The 14,524-nt window shown below is 39.5% G+C and overlaps 1 long non-coding RNA gene across 1 annotated transcript in view; it reads left to right on the forward strand.

Annotated features, from left to right (window-relative positions):
* LOC104913199 (uncharacterized) overlaps positions 1–14,524 on the forward strand; it is a 139,867-nt gene that overhangs the window by 27,504 nt on the left and 97,839 nt on the right. The window contains exon 2 of the long non-coding RNA XR_004161340.2: positions 629–850. This is a non-coding gene — a long non-coding RNA (uncharacterized LOC104913199). The remainder of the gene's footprint in view (positions 1–628; positions 851–14,524) is intronic.

Below are 14,524 nucleotides of genomic sequence, written 5' to 3' on the forward strand. Positions count from 1 at the left end.
ATGTTCAAGGGAATTTTAATTCTTTCTGGGGATGGAAGGAAGTAAAAAGTTTGTTGGTAGGAATGCCTGATGGTCAAACACAGCTTAACTTCAGTGAGGTTATGGCCTCAAGTAGTGACTTGCAATCCAAGTGATCCTCACTCTGCCAGTGAGGCCAGGCTGTGTTTCCTTGCACTTGTAGGCCATGCTTATAGACAGCTGGTGTGCTGGAGCTGCTTAAGCTGTGCCTACTTGATTTGTGTGTGAGCGAGAGGTCACGTACCAGAGGTACTCCTCAAAGGAAGTGGTGTGAATAACTCACTGCATCCAGAGATTCTCTGAGGTGGGGCTGTAGGTGTGTGTTTAGGTTGTCCTGTCTGCTTCCTAGCTAAATCAGGCCTGCCAGCTGTCTTGTGCAAACAGGCAAGAGTCAATTTTCTGGTAAGCTTCTGTTTTGTGCTTTATCAAGTAATCAATGGCTCATGCTCTGTTACCTGAAACTTGTGTTTTCATTTATGCTTCTGCAAAATATGAGTGAATATTGTTTTACATGTCTCTGAGTATAGACACGATTATGTAACACCCTAAAGAGGAGTGATGTGCCTTTTTGGCTGCTGTGCTAACTGCTCACTCTGTTGTTCCTTTACAGGCCCGTGCTGGTTTTTCTCTGTATCTGTCTGTGTTGCATTGGTGATGTCAGTAAGCACAAGCTGGAAATGGCATACAGATTGTTTTAATTTGCACCAAGGACAAACTTTGCCTCTATGAATAAGAAAGCATTTTTGAAAACATCCTACCTCTACTGAACTGACTGCTCCTAGTTTCCAGTTCTACAGTATGTTGTCAGCAGGATCAGAGCTGGGCCTACAAGGTAAGTGTGAACAAATTTAGAATGTATTCATTAAACTAATGTACATTGTTTGTTGTTCTGCATCTCTAATTGGACTATGGATTTAATACTTCAAGTGGGAACATCATTCAACTGTTGAAGAAATATGGCAGTGTTGGGTGGTATTTGCTAGTTCTTCTGTCATGGCTGTGGATTGTGAATCTCTCAGAAGAAATCAGTGACTTTCAAGTGTGATGAAAAAAGGATAAAACTTGCTTGGGCAATCCCATAAGCACTCTTCATTCTGCTTTTAACTTGTTGGGACTAAGCAGTGTCGTCTGTCCCTAGTCCATTCTGTGAACTCTCAACTGTGCTCAGCATAAACTACAGAGAGAAGAGATTCTGTCCTGATACCCTTTTCTTGAAAGGCTGGCCACTGAGCTTGCTGAGTGAAGTCCTCCCCTTGAGTTGCTAAGGAGTTCTGTTCAGCTTTTTAGTGACAGGCTGGATTAATTCCAAGAAAGCTCCTCTATTCTGTTGCCTAGTTAATAATGTATCTCTTCTCTTTAGAAGAATAAATAAAAAATCAATGCGTATTTAACTGATAGCTGAAGTAGCCTCAAAAGCACCATTTCAGTCCATGAGCTGCATGATAGATGTTTTGTTGCTCTGAAAATCCTAACTAGACGGAAACTACTTGTATGTGAGTTTGCATTGTAATTCTAAAGGACTTAGGTGGTTATTTTGTGACATTTTTCTTCTTGGAGAGATTGGATAGAAAACATAAAGTGCAGCAAGTTAAGTGAACTAGCAGAGGTAATAACCTGCTTCTTTCCCTTTCTGAAAGGGATTTGTAACCAAGATGAAACCTGCAGCAGTGCATTGAAGTTGTAAAGCTGCTATCCAGCATTACCTCATCCTTAAACGGCTGCTAACAAACAAGCTGCTCTGGAAAGCAGTTTACGTGACTGTTCCCTTCTGTTGAGTAATGCAGGGTAAAGTAAGGTGTTAAACTAGGATTTGGGAGAAAATGTCATTTACCACTGTCACTGTACAACACTGGCCAATCCTTTTCACTGCGCAGTTTCTCATAACGAGATAAAAACTGAGATTTTTAACATGAACTTTTGCCATTGTAAGTTCAGCTGATCATTTTAATAGCTACTGGCACCTTGTTTTGTAACACCTTTATTTTAGAGAGAAGAAAAACTGGTTATTGCAGAGCTCAAATAGTTGTGAAGTGTCAGGTCTCTTTTGATTCATTTCTGTCAGCATAGGCGATTGAGCTGGTGAGTCCTAAAGGGAGCATCCCAGTGAGAGTTTTCTCTTGTTTGTTGTTCATGTGTATTTGTTATTATTTCATAATGGAACTTCAGGAGTTAGCTGTAAATGGGTGAACAAAGCCATGTGCCAGTAATGATGAAGTACTGTGAGGGGTCTAAAACTTGGGCTATGATGAGATCAAAATACACATCTTGTAACATGAACAAGAATTGTTTTGATTAAAGCTGAGGCTTTAAATTAATTTGCGTGGGATCTAGATGAATGACCTGTGTGATCAGAGCAGATTGCATTGTAAATAGGTTCAGGGTGATGCTGAGTGAACAGAGCTCATTTCACAGGCTGAGACTGAACCTAATCCTGACCTCCAGCAGAAGTGTGCAGGGCATGATGCAGGTGGTTTTTTATCTTCTGCTCTTCAGTCGTGATCTTTGTAGCTTGCAGACAACTCAGTTCAATTATATTTTTGATGGGGTTAGAGATAAACATCTCATGCAGTGTAGTACATACCTGGTATGAGAGGACTGCTTTGGCTGAATGTGAAGTGTCTGTCATAAGTCAGTTGTAGCCACAATTAATAATCAAAAATCAAAATAACTGTAAGGCCCTTCTCTTCCTACAGCCTGAAAGATTTGTTAACATAGTTCTAATTGCAGATTTTCAGAAGCACAGGTGTTCATTATATACAGGACAAGAATAATTAGGAGTATAGATACCTTAAAGTCAGTGCCAGCATTTTTTTTCCAGACACTTCTCTAGCAGAAATGATTCCCACAAGTGGAAGCTTTATTGAAAAGATATTTGATCTTCTTACTGCCATAAACTAGATTTTAGACTGGAGATTCTGTTCATCAGTAAGGATTGTGGAAGCCTTCTGTTTCTACTGAAGGTAGAATTAACTTACTCGATCAGATATTAATCAGAATTGGTGTGGGAGCCTTCTCAGTAAATGGCTTGGAGAAGCTGAATGCAAGATCTCTTCCAAAATGCTGTCTAAATCCTTTGTTTTTCCTGGAGTTCAACCAGTTCAGGTATCAAGCTATGTTAGACCTATAGCACTTCTGCATAATGAAGTCTTTCCAGTGGGCAATTTGAAATATTTAAAGATCTCTATATTTCAGGGATGATTTTAACAAAAAAAAAAAAAGTGCTGAAATGTCCCTTAATATATTTGCAATACAACCAATCTACCACTCTTCAGAACTGGCTTACAAACTAGATAATAATTTCTCTAAATTCTATGCATGTTCCCAGCTGCATAAAGATGACCGTTACTACAGCAGGGGAACAAATAGCTCTGTGGTACCTGAAAATGAGAGTTATCTTGCATCAGTTGTGAGTTTCTAGAGAACCTTGGAAACAGCATTTCACAGTATCAAATCCAGTTCCAGCCTTTGCAGGCAACCACGTAACAGAATTGTGGTAGAATAATGTGAGAAGGTGTTAGAGAGGTCGTGTAATACATCCATCAGCCCCAAGGCAGGATCAACTGTATGTTAATCCTGACAGATATTTTTTTTCAATCTGTTCTGAGAGATGTCCTATGGTGGAGAATCTCTCAGCTAATCAATTCTGCCTCCTCATCCCTGACAATGGAAAGACTTTCTTAATGTTTGCCCTAATTCTTTCTCCTTGTAATTAGTCAGGAAAACCGAGTAACTTATCTGTCCCAGGTATGGATAAAAGATTATATTCTACTCCTTGCATGTGAAAATGTTGCAGTCCCCCAGTGAGCTGCCTTCTGTTTAGGGTATGCACCTCTAATGTTGTTAATCTTCCTTCATTTCAAGTTTGGTGAATCTCTCATTAGCCTGGTTGCGCTCCTGCTGCTCTCTCTGGTTAGTTTGTATTTCTCCTGATGCAGAATATCTTTCTCACCTGTCTAAAATAGAACCCATAACCCACCTTTGATTCAGTAACAGTTAAAAGCATTTGCTATTTACTATTTTACTTAAAGTAAAAGAATTGTTATTGTGGAAATAGGTTTTTTTTTTTTTTTCTTTCCCCCCCCCCCATAATTGGGAGATTAGTATTCATTAATAACAAAAGTAATGCAGAATATCAGTTAGGAGACAGGTGTATGAATGCACTGCAATGGGTGTTCTAGAGCCAGCTTCAAAAATACTTGATGTTACTGTTTTTCCTCAGTGATTTGGATCCAAGCTGCTTTGTCTTTGACCTTTCTTTAACTGACATTTACCTTCCTCCCTTCCCGTTCCTAAGCACCTTTTCCTGTTTGTCTTGTGAATACCCAGTGTGTCCAGTAATGATTGCTATTTTTTTTAGTGTGTTTCAATTCTTTATAACAAGTTCTAAATCTCACAGCTGGTGTGCAGTGCTCCCTGGCTCTGAAGATGCTCGGTCCTCATTTGCACACACTCTGACATGACAGCCTGTTTCATGACAAATGACATGTATTGCTGATGGTGCCACATGAAGCTTCTGTGGTGTCTTTTCTTCCTCCTGCAATTAAAGCTTTCATCTTAGTTACTGCCTTTTGTTTCTTTTGAACTCATCAGGAGAGGAATGTAGTCAAATAGTATTTAAAATTGCAGTCTTGGCTAAGACAAAACATAAAAATGTGAGGTAGTAATCACATTAGATCAGCGTTCAAAAGCTGGTAAGTAGGCTGGCCAAATAATCTGCCCTCATTTCGAAGCAACAACTTAGGATCCTGTGGAACCAGGTATTGCACTAAGCAGCTTTGAGGAAGTGAGGCTCAATTAATCAAGGTGGGACAATATAAAGCTGCAATGGGAGAACCTGGAACAATTGGTTAGTCACTCACAGCTGAAGAATGCAGATACCCTATTCTGCTAGAGATATAACCGACAATGATAAAATGTCAGTAAGAATTTGAGGTTAAAGAAGACCATTTGATCCCTTAAAACCAACCCAGAAGTTTCTGCTAACCCTCTGGCTCTCACCTGGCAAGTAACACCATAAGCCTGCTCTGGGCATGGTAACAAACTGGAGATCTTTAGCACCAAAGTAGAAAAAACATTGGAAGTGCCAGAGGGGAAGAAAGAAATATGAAGCTCTTGCTGATGTCTTGAACTACTGAATTAGCAGCAAATTTTCTAGCTTTAAAAAAAAAAAAAAAAAAAAATCTGGCTGGTGCTAGGAAACCAGTTGCTTTCCTAACTTCAAAGCACCCATCAGACGTCCAGTGAGGATAATTCCTTCCATGAGTGGTCAGTTTAGCTCTCAGGTGTGTGAGTGAGACATTCTAAGTGGATCCTTGAAAGATTATTTCTTTTTTTTTTTTTTTTGTCTTGCATTTGAGTTTCTGAGCACTGAACATTCTGGGTTTAAGGTGAGAAAATACATTTTGGAAAGATTTTTATGGAAATTGCTTCTGTGACAGGGCCAGAAATAAACCTTTCTGTGCTGCAATTGCAGAAGGAAATGACCACCTGAGTTATAGCTGAATGAAATTTACCTTATTACCTGAGCTATGGTTATTTTCTCAGCAACTTTGTTCTTCAGGATGTGTGCCTGGAGCTTCTAGAAGAGGTTGTCACTTCTGAGTGTGACTTGATCTTTCTCAGCAAATTTCCTCTCATCGTTGTGCTTGTGTAAAAGAGGTGCTACAAAGCAGTCAAGGCAGAGAAACTTCATAAGGAGATATTGGGCTCAGTCTTACACTTGCAAAGTGTGCTGCATCCATATCACCCCTGGTTAGAATGCATGCATGGGTCTGAAGGGGCTGAAGCTGTAATGCTTTAGCCAATTTTTGTAAGGTTTTGGAGCTTCTGAATTTGCCAAATTGGCTTTCTGAAGAGTTTGGTGTTCAGTGACAGTCTGCTAACCATACTAAATTTAGCAGCATGTTTTTTTTCATGTTGAAACAGAACTGCAGTCGTTCCTGAGGTCTTTGGCTTGTTTCAATTATTTAGTTTCACAAAAATATTTTATAAATCTTCTTCTCTTTCATATTAAGTTCGTTGCCAAACTTTGATTTAAACCACAGAGACAAAGATGGATCTTTTCTTCATACATCTGCAAAGTTAGATTTACTTCTTTGACCCATTTGAGCATGATTGAAAGCTAATCTGTCTCCTTTTTATTGGCTTTTGGTAAAGCATGTATTTCTTTGTTTCCCTTTTTCATTCTGTGTTGTCTTGTGGAAATATGTAACTTCACTTTAAGCAGTAAAGAATTATCCTTCTCCAGTAAGAACGAATTGACAACAACCTGTAGTCCAATCCAAGAGAAGTTTTATGCCTTTAATTAGCTTCTTGGGCTGTATTCATGCATGATTCAAATAAAATGAACTATGAGCAGTAATAAAAGAATTGTTCTCACCTCTGACCTTGTAGAGAAGAATGCTGTAGCCAGAAAGGTTTTTTGGCCCAACATCAGTGACAACTAGTTGAATTCCTCTCTTTGGAGCTGACCTTTTATCATAAAAAGCATATAGATTGCTCTGACTGCTGTTAACTTGTTCAAGGGCAGAATTTGGCTTGTGGGCTCTTAACTCCAGAGAATGATGTCTTAAGTAATATTGCATTCTGCTTTAAAATAGTACTAATCCATTTTCAAATATACGTTTCCAGCTTCTGCAAGGGTTGATTACTCTTTTTTATTAATGCACTAAAAGGTATAAAATGTTGAGGGTGTTTTTGTTATGCTACCACGTCAAAGCTAGAATTGCTATTTATTGAGGCTATTAGTGTTTACTGAGGTTATTGCTCAAGTGGCTGATGCTGCGATCATCCATAGCATTATATTGGGCAAGAAGAACTTTACCCTATATATATTTTGTTCCTAAAGAGCTGAATGAGCATGAGGGTTACATCCAGGGATATTGATCCTAGCACTGGTTTTGATAGAAGCTGCTGACTCACTGCAGCAACCCAAGATTGATCACCATGTCTTTTGTTCTGGTGGGTAGCATCTCTTTGGCATCCCTGACCCTTTGCAGCAGAGTTGGCTCTTCAGACACGGTGCCACACACAGTGCTGCTGTTCATAAAGGCTTTGCAGAGCTGCAGATGGGGAATACCAATAAAATCTGCACATTTATTACTTTCAGTAATTAAATTTATCACGGTGTTTTGCTCCATTTTTTTTTTCCCAGTATATTCAGCAACTGTCTGTATTTTAATGGCTTCTACTATGTCAGAGTATAAGTATCTACTTTAGTCACTTTTCTGCTAGTGCTCAGGGATGAAATACCTCAGTGGTGTGTGAGGGCAGCTTCAGGCACCCCACAGGGCATATGTACTGTACAGAGTTTAGAGCAGTGTTTCCTCTTGCTTATAGGAGTTTGCTGTTGCAAACAGAAGTGCTAGCCTGGTGGCATCCTTGCTGGGAAAGGAGAAAAAGAAGGGCCTGGTTAGGGTAGTTTAAAATAACCTTAAACCTGTCTTAGCTTCCGTGGCAAAGTCAGGCTGTGGAAGGGCCATATGTGGTGTGGAGTCAGGTTCTGTTCTGCTAAATTCCTGGGTAGAGCAACAGAGTACAAAGCTTATCTTAATTTTATTGCCAAATGCACAGAACTGCATTAAAAACAACAGAATCACAAACAGTGTAGAATAAGTGATGCCAAATTTAACTGCTGTTGACCTTGTCATTAGTGATACAAAATCTTCAAAAGACCTGTGCTTTGCAGTGGTTTGTACACGGTCATTGAGTTCTGTAGTCTGTATTTTTGGGTTGCAAGCATTGGATGCGTATTTTCATTGATGTGCCTGCTCATTCTTTAGACATTTTATTCTGGTGCTCTTGAAATTCAGTAATGCAGCTCTGATGCAAAATAAATGTGCTTTTTTTTTTTTTCTAAAATATGGGCTCTGTAATTGTAAATAAATATTATTAAATTGCTACTTCCATGTTATTTATGAAACTATTTTGTTGCATTAGTTACAGTTCTAGTTACCTACAGAACTGCACTTCAGTCATCCCCTGCCTAAGCAGCCCACTTATGAAAACACTCCAAAATCAACAAAAAGCTCCCATTGAAAAAAGTCACCTGTTTAAAACAGGCATATTGAGGTAGAAGGTTGTGTAATGTAGAATAATGATGTAGAGTAGCTACATGACATAACTGTGAAGAGCTGAAAAATATTTCAGAACTTAGATGCACGTTTTCAAATGAAAAGTTGGGCTCGGAAAGCATTTACGACAAAGTTCAGCATGAACATGTGCATGAAGAGGGATTTGATTATGGGAAAGTTCCAACTTTGTGAAATGAAAGACTAAAGAAATAAAAATATGATAAAAAAGGAACTGGTCAGAAATGGATGGCAGAACATAAATATTAAAAAATCAAAAAGAATGTGCATGAATTAAAGCTACAAAGGGTGTTCAGTATCTTACAGGGTAGGGGGGAAAAAAAAAAGCAGTGGCTAACAAAATCATGTTTTGCACTCCCTGAACCTCAAAGTCTCACTATGGAGTGGCAGTGATCATCCACATACTTGATTAGGCCAAGTGTTTATTTGTGCTCAGCCTTTATTCCAACAGATTGCCAATAGAAATGAAAATATTTAGGAAAAAAATTCCTTGATCAGAGGTGTGGTCTATCCTCAGAATATGGCTGTAATTCAGATGGACTGCACTGGGAATGGACACGAGACACTGAGATCTTTATTTATTGTGGTTTAAGTATTGGCTTTTGTGTTTTTAGTGTGTGTGGTATGTGCTTCCACAGATTGATAGTATTTACTACATTTCTGCCAAATGGGCTTTGGGGAAAGCTCAGAGGGAAGTGGGTTGTGTTCTGGGGACATCAGTTAGTGACCTTAAGGAAAAAAGGAATTTAATGTGAAATGAGCTTTGCTTCTTTAAAACAATATGGCTACCTCTCTATTTCAATGATGGGTGAAACTTAGTTGTGCCTTCTGTGTTTCCATGGACATGCCCTGCAGTCAGACCACCAGCACACTGACCTACATCGGTTGGAACTGCCTTGACTTTGTGATTTGATGAATCAGAAAGCACAGCATTGTAGTAAAAGTTAATACAAATAAAAATAGCAGAAGAATAAATAGAGAAAATGAGAGCAGCCACATATAGCTGAGTCTTTGATCATAGATTACAAAGATATTTCATTGCATAAAAGTGTAATGATGTCTTTGAAGAGTTTGTAACACAGAAGTTCATGTACATCACAAAGCATAAAGGGTAGGGGAGGGTAAAGGATTAAGGAAGCAGAAGATAAGACTTTGTACATCGTTAATGAAAAAGTCTTCACAGCAATGAATGATATTTGATTCTTTATTTTACTGTATGTTGGCTTAGCACAGTGTGAGGATTTAAAGACGTAAAGGAGAACAAAGGCACAAATCCACTGTGTGTATCACAAAGTATGAGGAAATAGGGTAACTGTTTCCAAAGGGAGAAACAGCCAAGAAGAACCTGTTAAAACACAAGATGCCTACAAAGTGAGCTACAGATCAAACAGAGCTAAAATCTGATTGTGCTATGAGAAAGCAAATGGCAGTAATAGTGATGGTTTCTGTTACAAGGCTGTTTTTTCTTTTTTTTTCCCCAGCAGAAAGCCAAAGGGGGGGCAATTTAGAGTACCATGACCAGCTGCTTTGGGCTGTCACCCTGAGCAGTGTTTGACTACATATCTGTCAGGAAGACAGGTGCTGGCAGAGTGTGTGTTGGAGAGGGGGAGCTCGTGGTCCTTGTTTCTTAGGGCATGCCAAAGTGCTGCAGTGTGGTGCAGTGTGAACTGGGCTACGTTTTGGAACTGAGGTTGCATCCAGCCCCATTGCTCCCTTGGTACTGCTCCAAGCCCTGAGTTTTCCTTATTCCCACAGCGCTGCACCGCAAATTTCTAGACATAGTTACCTAGCCTTGTTTTTCTTTCTGCTTCCGTTAGGACTGACAGAAGAACTGGAGAGAGGAAAAAAAAAAAAAAAAAAGTAGATCTGCCTCCTGCTTTCATTAGTTCAGTATCCTGCAAACCCATTGCTTCGGTTGTCTTAATGGTACTACATTACAGAGGTCATGCTCGGATGATTGCTTAGCAGTGATAATTAGCTTCATGACCCTATGCTACGTGCTACCTTAGAAATATGTTCACTTTTCAGTTTTCCCACAGCAGGTATTTCCCTCTCTCTAGGGCTAACTTTGTTAAATAAGATTTGAAGAATTTTGTCTCCTGTTTAGTGCCACCTCTGACCTCTTAAGAGCTTTACTGTTCCAGTTTGCACTGGGCAATGTGAAAAACAGTCCTTTTTTTAATTATTATTTTTAAATCTATTGTCATTGATAGGATCAATAGGATTGGTGTAAAATGCTTGGAGACAGTTGTAGAGTCTATAAAGCACACACAAAGTGGTTGTCCCAAGGCCCCTCTGATTGCCCAAGGTGTGAGGTGAGCCTTACTGCCAGCCCTGTTGGAATCTGGACATGCTCTCAGCCAGTGCTGAGCTGAGGCCTGGCCCAGATCACCAGCTCACACAAGGCTGGAGAGACCGCCATTGGGTTGTGTAAGATGGAGTCCATGCAAGTGGCTTTGCACCAGAGAACAGTGGGGAAAAAAAGATGGGAGTGCAGTTTGCACAGGGTGTTCTGTCTGGTGGGTGCCCACAGCTAGCTGAATACATCGGTGTGAGGGCTTTGTTTTTTAACCTGTCAGCGCAGGCTAGGATCTGACAGTCAGCTGGCTGCTCTTCACTCTCTTTTTAGAGGATGCCTTACCTGGTTGTAGCTGTAAGTAAACACCAGGGGGCTTGAGCCTCCAGAATGTGCAGCAGCCTTTATTACTTTCTGCTTTTAACGTCTAGCACCTGGAAATGTAAGTCCGTAGTGATGTAAGCTATGCTATATCACTGTTAGGAGTTTTGGGAATACATATGGCTTAGCTGTAGCCATTGAATTAAAGGAGTTGTGAAATGCCATCTGCCTGCTTGTGTTATGTTCTCTGAAACTGCAAACAGCTCATGCTCATTTCTTCTCAGGTTTATCTCTTTGTTTGTGGGTCTTTTTTTCTTCTTTCTTCTTCTTCCAGCAGCTTTTTGAACTCAGTTTTCATGCTTTTGCTTTCAGCTTTGGTCTTGGTTCTATCTAAAAGCAAACTTTAAATGTATGTGGACAAGATACTGCCTTCTGTTTCATCCAGTGTACTTTAATGTACCCATTTTACATATTCTATTTAAAAATCTATGCAAAAAGTGAGATGTGTGAACATAAATTAGTTTCCTGTGTACAGGATTTTTTTGTAAGTTGCATAGATGCTGCACTGCATCAGCGCATATGTTTTGTGAATTAGAAAGTATACTTTCTATGATCATCTCCCATCTGCTGCTACCTCTGATAAATTCAATGCTGGCTTCCAAACACTGAAACACTGAGGTGCTTTACTCTGGCATGTGCCTGACAAACAGATCTTGTATCTCAGAGGCTGACCCTCTTGTGGATGATTACCCATGAAATATGTAGGCAATAGGAGATTTGGTGAAGTCGAACAGACAAAAGGAAACATTGCTTACTTGTTTGAAGGAAAAAAAACCACACACTTTTTCTGCTAGCCTGTGCAATAATGTCTCTCCTGTATTAATTCATTTTGATGTGAATTTGTTAACAGCTTGTTAGGTAGGCAGATGATGAAGTTTACACTTAGTGAAGAGTCCTTGCTTTTTCATTTGCCGTTAAATCACTGCGGAGCTGTTGCTTAGAACTGCAGAATCCAATGGCTGAGGGTAATCTGCTCCCTGCTAGCTTTATGACTGACTGGCCCAGGGCAGGGAAGGACAGACGTGCAAAGCCCCAAAGAGGAGATGGCCAATGTGGATCTGAGCTGGATGGTGCTACCTTTGTTGTGTTGGTGCATACACAGCTTTAAAATTAATTCCATTAGTCCATTCCCAGTTTGCAGAAGCCAAGGTGCTTTCTTCAGTGTAAGGCAACTTCATCTTGCGATATAAGTCAGATTTCTGTCTGCTTTTGGAAGGATAACTGGCTGATGCTTTGGGTTTGGGGTTAGCTGAAGTTACAAAATCAAAGTTGCAAGTATTTTGCTGGTGGCAGGAGAGTAGCTCCAGTATTTCTTTCACGGGGACACAATGTTCTGGGGAGATGGGTGCTTCCACTCTGGGCAATACTTCAGCCAGAACAGCAACTGTCCGAAAATGTCTCTGATGATCTATGATGACAGAGAATATCCACTGGTATTTTTCATTCCTAAAAGCTGAGTAGTTCACTCCTACAAATGTGCTTATGGATCAGAAATGATGGTGCTCAGGGCACAGCTGGATCAAGCATATCATTTTATTGTATCTCAATTTCTTTGCTTCTCCATTGTCATGCACTTCTGCAGTAATTTAATACCTTGTAGGCTGATTGTAAAGTGATTGCAAAATACAACAAGCAGGTGGTTTTAATGGTACTTTGCACTCATTTTCTCTCCTCATCTAGCCACAAATGAACACAGAGCACAAGGAGCCAAATCAGGGCCCCAAACGTTTTTTTTATTAGAGGAGCTTATTTTTAATATGTGCCAAAAGAAAAACAGTTTTTGCTATTCATGATGTTATAGAGATTTTCCGTGATGATGTACTACAAAGTGACTTACTCAGGAAGGTTGATGTTGTTCTAAGACATCCACATTGTTGTTCTCTTGCATCTGTTCTCCATAAAAAGCCATGCAAAAGTGCATCCACAGTGTTTACGTTAGTCATTGATACAGAGGCCTGGAGAAATATGAATGAATTGTAATTACAATGAAAAAATATGAAGAAGGAAGTCATTTTTTTTTCTCCCAGATCGTTGTGCTTGATAAACGTGTATATGAGATATGTGGTTAATTAGCAGGACGGTACAGGGAATAAAAAGTTCTCTTTAATCTCTCAACTTTTTATCTGGAAAGCATCAAAGTAAAGAGATCCCTATGAAGATGCAAACATGGGGCTGTCCATAACAATTTGACAAGAAATGTACGCAGAAGTAGTAGAGAATGGTTTGAATGTAGGTGCATTCCCTAGTCTTAAATAACTAAACAGAAAATAATTATTTTGGAAGTGCTCGTATTCAAATACTAGAAGGCTGAAAATATTGAATGTGCATTGTAAATCTATACCAAAGGAAGAAAAACACAAGAAAAATTCCACAAAAAAAATAAAACCAACCAAAGAAAGAAAGAAACAAACAAAAACAATAACAAAAATCCTAACCTATCCTTTCCTGATAATAATGAGAGCAGCTTAGGGAGAGTGCATATCTTAAGGAAAATTCAGATGATTTTTTAATTTAATTTTTCTTTAAAAAATGAAATCCCCTTAATAGGCTGATCTTTCTATAGGATGCAGTGGGAATAGAAGACAAAGACTGCAACTCAAACAGCGTGGGAATGCACATTATTGCCTTTCAGAAGATTCAGGCTGTTTCTTCTGTAGTTTCTGCTGATAGAGCTCCCTGGTGCAGGTACAGTGTGTGCCACCAAGTGATTACCTGTTCATCGCATCCTTCGTAGCTTAGTTCACACTGTTTGAAAAGATGGCAAAGAAATTTTCTTTACACGTGGTTATAACTGTGTCAGTGGTGTTGATAGTGTGTTGGCTGGTGCTTGTGGGTAGGTGTTTTTCTCCGTGAGATGATAGAGGACACCACTGTAGCAAAGGCTGAACCCTGGTTACCACTGGCAAGTCAACTGCAGTAAGCATGTCTGCGATGGCCTTGTGGTTGTTGTATGTGTCTTACAAGATGTGTCTACGTAGTATGTTTGTTACTGCAAAACAAGTAGGCAACTGAACAGTTGTAAATCAACTCAAAGGCATTGGACAGGTAGCCAGTCTTTATACATAGAAAGATCTGAACTGGATTTTGGATGCTCAGAAGCGCTGCTGAGCTCAAGGTACAAAACATGTTTGGCTGGGCTCAAGTGGAGTGTTTCACATAAGGCTTTTTTAGTGTGTCCTATCAGGAGAAAAAGGTAATGTCCACCACATGGATGATTCATTGTGGCTTCTTCTGTCTGGTGCAAACTCTAGAGGTGACTGCTTTGGTGAAAGGCCTGAGGGCTGGGAAGGGGCAAATTTGATTGAAGGAGCTTAGCAATATCTCTTGACTCAGAGGGTGCCATTGGTATCACCTTCTACCATCCCAAACGGGTCATGTTTCACTCATTTCTCTATTCCCTTTTCTTTTGCCCACCAGTAGAAGAAAAGTAAACTGTGTTTTAGAGCTGGGAGGACTGGATGCTAATGCTAAGAAGTTCTTCAGTTCTTTTATGAGTTGGTTTTCAAATGGTGCAGCTCCTGCAACAGGCTTTAGAAAAACAACAGCAAAAATGGGGAAAAAAAGGAGAAAAATGCTTTGATAATTTTACTGCAAAATGGATAGTTCATCTCTATAGAGAATAAAAGTGTCATTGATCTCTGTGATAAATTGTATCTCAGTATCTGAAAATATAGACCTTGTTTTTTTCATTATAAGGATGACCTTGCTTCTATTGTAAATCAAAAGTAACCAGGGATTT

The sequence above is a fragment of the Meleagris gallopavo genome, chromosome 14 (assembly GCF_905368555.1).
Source record: "Meleagris gallopavo chromosome 14, MGAL_WU_HG_1.1, whole genome shotgun sequence".
Classification (NCBI taxonomy): Eukaryota; Metazoa; Chordata; class Aves; order Galliformes; family Phasianidae; genus Meleagris; species Meleagris gallopavo.